The sequence below is a fragment of the Mastigoproctus giganteus genome, chromosome 8 (genome assembly GCF_048544385.1).
Source record: "Mastigoproctus giganteus isolate SK-2022 chromosome 8, ASM4854438v1, whole genome shotgun sequence".
Taxonomy (NCBI): domain Eukaryota; kingdom Metazoa; phylum Arthropoda; class Arachnida; order Uropygi; family Thelyphonidae; genus Mastigoproctus; species Mastigoproctus giganteus.
The window spans coordinates 127,206,444-127,213,599 of record NC_143582.1 but is presented as its reverse complement, the minus strand read 5'-3'; the positions used below and the strand labels follow the sequence as shown (position 1 = coordinate 127,213,599).

The following is a 7,156-nucleotide window of genomic DNA, read 5'->3' as shown; positions in this document are numbered from 1 at the left end:
AACTGAAAACGTTCCTTATTTCAATAAGAGGATTCTAACTCAAAACTTTCCAAACTTATGTACAATATTCTGCAAAAACAGACTTATTAAGAAAGAAGACAGTTGTTATATGGTTTTAGGAGCATCAGCGACTAAGGACATATTGCTCCGTGTGTATTGTCTGTAAATTTCGTTTGTTCTGAGGGTCGATTTTCTGTTTGCTGGCCGGAAAACCCGAGTTTCCGGGAGTAAAAACCATGCTAACCTCATCTGAGGCCGACTAACTCTGTCACGTTGTGAAAAATTTGCACAGGTGCCTTCAAGCTGGTTATCATACAGAGTCGTGGCAGTTCCGAAAAAGCCTCATGCGAAAAGACCGGCTGACTTCAGACCAATATCAATTGCCTCTCCCTTCCTGAAATGCCTCGAGAAGTGCATCTATAATGATGTAGCACTCGCAATCTTTGCGCATAGGCCAGAACACACCCATTATGCCATGCCTAATAGATCTACGGTAACCTGCCTACAGTCATTATCAGAGAAAATACTTCAGGCCTGGAATGACAACGAAGATCTTCACACCATTTTTCTGGACATGAAATCTGCTTTCGACTCAGTCCAAATAACACCCCTTCTTGCCTTACTTGAGAGATTCTATGGGATATCCGGAAATATGCTCGAGATCCTCAATAATTTGCTATCTAGGAGAATGCTTCACTTCAAAGGCGATGGCGTTAAAGTCACTAAAAGCGTCGAAGTAGGGATCCCACAAGGTGGTTGTCTCTCAGCCTTGTTATTTGCAGCAATATTCGTTCCACTAATGGATCAAATTCCAGCGTTCCTATCGTATGCTGATGATATTGTTTGCTACTTGCCATGCAGACGCAATGTTGGTCCTTCACAAGAAAGACAAACCGCCTCTGAATCATTAAACAGCTACCTAAATACATTCTGTAAGTATGCTAAATTTTTTGGCCTGTCAGTCAATCCAGAGAAGTCAAACTATCTCATCTTTACGCCAAGTCGGATGACTTCTACTGATACTGCATCGTCTCTACTTCCGGAATTGGCAGGAAATGTCCTGACTCCCACAGACAGTGTCAAATTCCTAGGAGTAATCCTGGATGCCAACCTCACCTATAAAAAACAAATCCAAGCACAGTATTCCAAAGCCCTAAGAGCGTTCTGGGGAATGAAAATTGATCTGAGCAAAACGCACAATAAGAAAATAATCAAGAAGTACCTTGCAACTTACTTCTGTAGTGTACTCTCCTATGCCGTGGAAATTTGGTCGGCGGCACCACCCACCAGCCTCAGGAAACTATGGGGCCTCGAATTCTGGGTGCTGAAGTGGGCCAACTTGTGGTCGCACCAGAACTACACAACATCTAAATCTACTCTCTGCTGCAACATGCAATATACGCCCGTAGTCCACAGAGCCCATGTGCTAAAAATAAAGTCATTCCTTCATCTTTGCTCAGCTAAGCAGGATCACATCAACATCTGGAACACGGTTGGTTGGCGTTTGCCAGGCAGACATCTCCGTAGTACTCCCTCCTTATGCTCAAGGCTCCAGCGGTTACAGAATTTCAAGAGACACTTCCCTAATGTGACTCTGGACACTCTCAACTCGCTCAACATCGACATCGACCTGTGGACGATAGACAAGGCATACCGAGATGGCATCTTGTCCTATCTTGCTGTTTGTAAAGGACATTTGTGTAAGTGCCGATCTTAGTTAACTTATGTAATTTGTTTCTGCTCAACTTGTATTCCTTTTTCGCTGTAATTACTACTTCATTCATTTTTACATTTTGACTATTATCTTTGCTTTGATCTAATTATGATTTAGTTATTATTATTATTTTTTATTATTATTATTTTTTTTTTATAAATCAAAATCACTTGTATAAACAACTAATTGTAAGATTCCTCTGGCTTTCTGTGTAAGGAATCACTAGTGTATAAAATTTATGTTAATAAAGAATCTTATTATTAAAAAAAAAAAAAAAAAAAAGGCCCATCATCGACGGGACTCGAACTCAGGTCTTTTCTACCCAGTGTTAGGAGGACAGTGATCTTTGGAATGAGTATGAAATTGGCAAAATACCACATTTTCACAAATTTATTTCGCTCAAATATTAAATTTAAAAAAAACCGTTTAAGAGCTTTTATAAAAAACATTTTCCACGCTCAATTCTTAATTAAAGTTTTACTTTTTAGCATAACAAGCCCTACTGTGACTGTTGACATTTAGTCAAAAATAGACCCGAAGCTTATAAAACTTCAGTTCCATTCAGAAACTTTTTTACTGTTTCATGTTTAGACAAATAAAAATAAAGGACAGGTTATCGTATTTTATAAAATACATATATAGTATTTTACTTTTTTTTTTTAAATGGCGCACGAGTTCGTGAAAATCAAATACAGTGTATAGTTTACGGTAACTTAGCAGGAGAATGTAAATGTGACAATCAGAAACTAGCGAACTCTGTTTTAAAAACTACACAGTTTTAATCAAATAAATGCATTTATAACGGAACCTGAACGAATAATAATGACTAATCGAAATAACGTTTTATATATTTTTAAATACAAAACAGAAAGTAATGCATAGTAAAATTATTGAATGCGTTATTGTTAAACTGGTAGAATACTTAAGAAATACCTTTCAGAAAAGCATTGAAACAGCTCAATACTGTATACTGCTTCGAAGGCTGATATTTAATTTTTTTTTTTTTTTTTTGAAAAATCATTCGGAGAGCTTGAATTTGCAGATCCCACGAACTTCAAATGCTAGAGAAGTAACGAGAAGTAAAAATGAAGTTTTTTTTTTTACAGTGAAAACGGTGAATGTTACGTGGAGGGACCGATAATTTCGCATTTTTTTCCAACTCGTTAGACTAATGTAGTCTAATGACACTGACTTGATCGATTTTTCCTATAGCCCACTGGAGACCACCATGTAGGGAAACTCCCGGTGTACTTCGAGAGTTTCTTTGATGAAAGATGGTGAATTGGCCATTATGTAAATTTTCGATCTTCTGCGTGGCCTATAAAGCCATAGGCAGATAGAAATTTTTACTACATTCGAAAAGTGAAAATGCTCGATTTACGTCACACACACATGGCATGTGGTTGTTTCTCAGCTGTACATGATATCTCTTACTGTCTTGCAGGCTGCGTCCTTGCTGTTCGAGGTTGCCGTAATACTGAGGTTCGGGACAAAAACGACTTTTCACAACAATCTGCCACCGCAGTTACACTTCGTCCAAATTGGGTGCATGTAACTGACACCACTTCTCTATTTCGCCCAAATAACCTGCTTCTCTATTATATTCCAGTTCGTGCGATCTCTATGCACCGCTCCGCAACTGCCATCTATACGGGTAGTCATAATTCACGTCAGTTGTGCGCGTTCACGTAGTGTCAGGTCAACTTCGACAAGACTACCAGAAGCGAAGCCAGCTAACTTGAGCATTGTCCCTTCCTGGTGGAAGGGGGAGGTAAGGGGATGACACAGCTGCGAACATTACTCAGCGAAATACCGACGGCAGTGGATTGTGATCACTCTTAATGCACAAAGTAGCTAGTTAGCTAGGTTGCAAATCCTCTCTAATTTACACATCACGGGTATTGTACAGCCTCGCTCAATATTACGCAACTTAGCATTCGCAGGGATGGTTTCGTTGCAGTGGGAGTGACTTAATCTCTAAGTTTTATGTACTGAAAACAGACTTCGTTGAAGCAAATAGTAATTAATTAACGTACAACAAATCACATAACGGGGAACTGCCAGTTATAAACACTAATTAAAGTGAGCACAAATTCGTATTCAAATTATTCTATTACTTAGTGTAATGAAATACTTTATATCCATTGTGGTTTAAATTCACCGTGTTATGTACCTGATTTCAAATTTAAATATTTTTTAAATTGTAAATACATATTTAGTGTAAAGAACACTACCTAAGGGCTAACGCTTTTAAAAATCAGCTGCGTCACGTTCTTAATTGAAAGGAAACACTTCATGAATTAGCAAAGAAATCATTGGCAATAATGTTTTTGACTTAATATTTAGCGTTTATTTTAAGAGTATTATTAAAATGAATCTTAGAGATTTTTGTATTGTACAGTATGCTTACGGTTACATGTTTTTTTTTTTTTTTTTTTTAATTTCAACCAACCAAAATGCATACCATAAATTCCAAATCAAGAGACGATAAAAATATCACGGAGAAATTTCAGTTAACATGACTTTTAGTTGTATGAAGCGTGAGACCTATCAAACAAGAATGCCTACTGTGTAAGTCATTTACTGAAACAAACAGTAGGGGAAAAAATTCTCGGTTTCTCCAGCGAAATCTACGAACAGGTATATGTTTCATATAAAAATATCATGTAAACACGATCCCATTCCAAAACAAATAAAAATAGAACTAAATATTTTTCCAAAATTAAATTTGTTAGAAAGTCTGTAATTAATTATGCTATTAAAAATTAAAAATAATAAAATAAACATATCTCTAATTACGGTTAATTCAACTACGCAGAAAACCAAGCCTCGGATAATTGGCATTATACTGTGTATATGTTACGGGCAATATGAAAAATCGGAAAGTATACATAATGACCGGCTATTATGTATAATTCCCAATAATATTGGAGAATATGCTTAATTTATCAAACATACCGGATATTATGAATAATCTCCAATGCTTACTGGTAATATTGATTAATTGAAATTAGATGGCAACAGAATACAAAAAAAAAAAAAAAAATCAAAGTTTAATGTTATTTATTATTACAAGATAAACTATGATGACATTTTGAATTGCACAGTTTGTTACTATTTCTACAACTACATTTATTACTGTTGCATTTTCCTTTACAATTACATTTTTTGTAACCTTGACCATCAAATATGGAAAACTTCTTAACACACTTCCGCAAAGATAATTCTGAGTCTGGAACTTCCGCGACACTTATACATTTTTCATGGAATATAGAAAACTCATTTCTGGTATAAAAGTTGGCCAATTTCCCTTTCTTTGTACTCAATTTATATAGTCCACTATTGTCAATATCCATAATAACTGCCAAGCAATTTCTTGGGTCGCTTCTGGCTCTGTCAACATCAGGAATTCTTATACGTACCGTATCACCTACTTTTCCAGTAGGAAACTTTTTGTTAGACACGTTTATCATTTTTTTAGCTTGTATTTTAAGATTTTCTTTTACTATTTTACGTTTTCTATATATTTGTGCTTTCCTATTCGCAACAATATTATCCAAGTCTTTGTTATTCTCTTTAATATTCTCCATATTCTCCTCAACGTTCTCCACATTCTCCTTAACTTTCTCCATATTCTCTTCAACGTTCTCCATATTCTCTCCATTATACTGTCATTTTCAATTTCAATACTCTTTATGCTAGTGTCTCCTGCAATCTCTCCAGAATCATAAATATTTGATTCAGTCTCGATCATATGATCATTTTTAAATTGCTTCATTATGTTTTCTAGTTCTTCCTCTTCTTTTAAATTAACAACAACTTCTTTGGGAAGCCATGAGGTTCTGAGGCCAATTTTAATGGAAGAACCAAACATAGCTTCATAGGGACTGCATTTAATTCCTTGGTGATATGCTCTATTTTTCATTAATTGAACAAATCGTAATCCTTCACTCCAGTTGCGTGTTTCATTAGTTTCTAGCCACGTACTCAATATATTCTCTATGTCCTGGTTTGCACGTTCGACAGAACCTTGACTCTGGCTGTGCCGAGGTTTACCATGTACGATTTTGAGTTCTTCCCAAAAAGAACATAATTCTTCGATAACTTTATTCGCGAATTCGCGACCGTTATCGCTTTGAAGGATAGAAGGAGATCCAAAAATAGTAAATATATCCAATAAAACATAAGCAACTTCTTCAGCACGTTTGCTTTTTAAGGGACGCAACTGTACAAATTTTGTTAGGTGGTCTTGATATACAAGAATAAATTTGTATCCCTTGTCTTGCTGACTTTGCATGTCAATCAGGTCTACCTGACACCTACTATTCATTTCGTTAAACACCATTGGCTTAACCACTAAGCCTTTTTTAGGAACTTTACTTTTCTTCAGACAAGGCTCACATAAGTTTAAATATACCATTACAGACTCAGCGGTTATATTTTTATACTTTTTTTGAATTTCGTTCATCATCCGATTTCTTCCCCCATGGCCGATAGCTATATGAATATTATGTATTGTATCAAAAATTTCCTCAGTGCAGACATAATATTTTATGCTTTGGCTATTTTCTTGAACAGGGTCAATTAATTACAATCACCTACTTTAATTATATCATAGCGCTTGAGTCTTTGGTAATCTGCTGGAGTTTTCCCTATGGTTTTCAATTTTAGTGCAAAAATGTCATTTATCAGCAGTATATATTTTTCTTTCGTTATAAAACCTTTGTTACTGCATTTTGTTTCTATTACTTTCGTTAAATTTGCAGTAAAACTTTCTTTCATTCTTTCAATGGTATCCATAACCGTTACACTTTGGCAAACTACAAAAATTTTCATTACATGTTCATTTCTAATTGTTTTTCAAAGAAAACTTACCTATGGACATAAACTAAATACGTTTAACTTTATCTTTAAGTATAATGTTGCATTAAACGGTAATAATGCAGACTCAGTGGTCGTTCTAGTTCAACCCAACAACGCTGCACTAACTAAATGCTGATGTGTTGTTGTATGTTGCACTAAACGGTAGAAATGTAGACACAGTGGTCGTTCTCGTTCAGCCCAACAGCGTTGCACTAACTAAATGGCGGTATATTAGAGGTTTTAGAAGCGGCAGTGCGCAGAAGCACTTCCCTTCATTTCATTCATATGATTTCTCTGTCCTATTTATCAAATACACCAGCGAGCGCTGGAGAATATGTAAAATTACCGGTATATTTAATAAATTGCTATATATTAATTAAATTCTCCAATATTATTGGCGATTATACATATTAACCGGTAATTATTCATAATCACCGGATTAATCAAATTTACCGTAACATATATACATATACACTATATAACGTACACACAGACAGTGTATACACTTTAGATAAAGTCTTCATATATAAAATTTTAGTTAAAGCAAATTGAGTTATTTTTATCTCTTAATATAATGAT

The 7,156-nt window shown here is 35.3% G+C and overlaps 1 pseudogene; it reads right to left on the bottom strand.

The window, feature by feature from the left end:
* Nucleotides 1-5,219: 5,219 nt before the first annotated feature.
* On the bottom strand, nt 5,220-6,134 carry LOC150081814 (KRAB domain-containing protein 2 pseudogene; annotated as a pseudogene).
* Between the last annotated feature and the right edge of the window lie 1,022 nt (nt 6,135-7,156).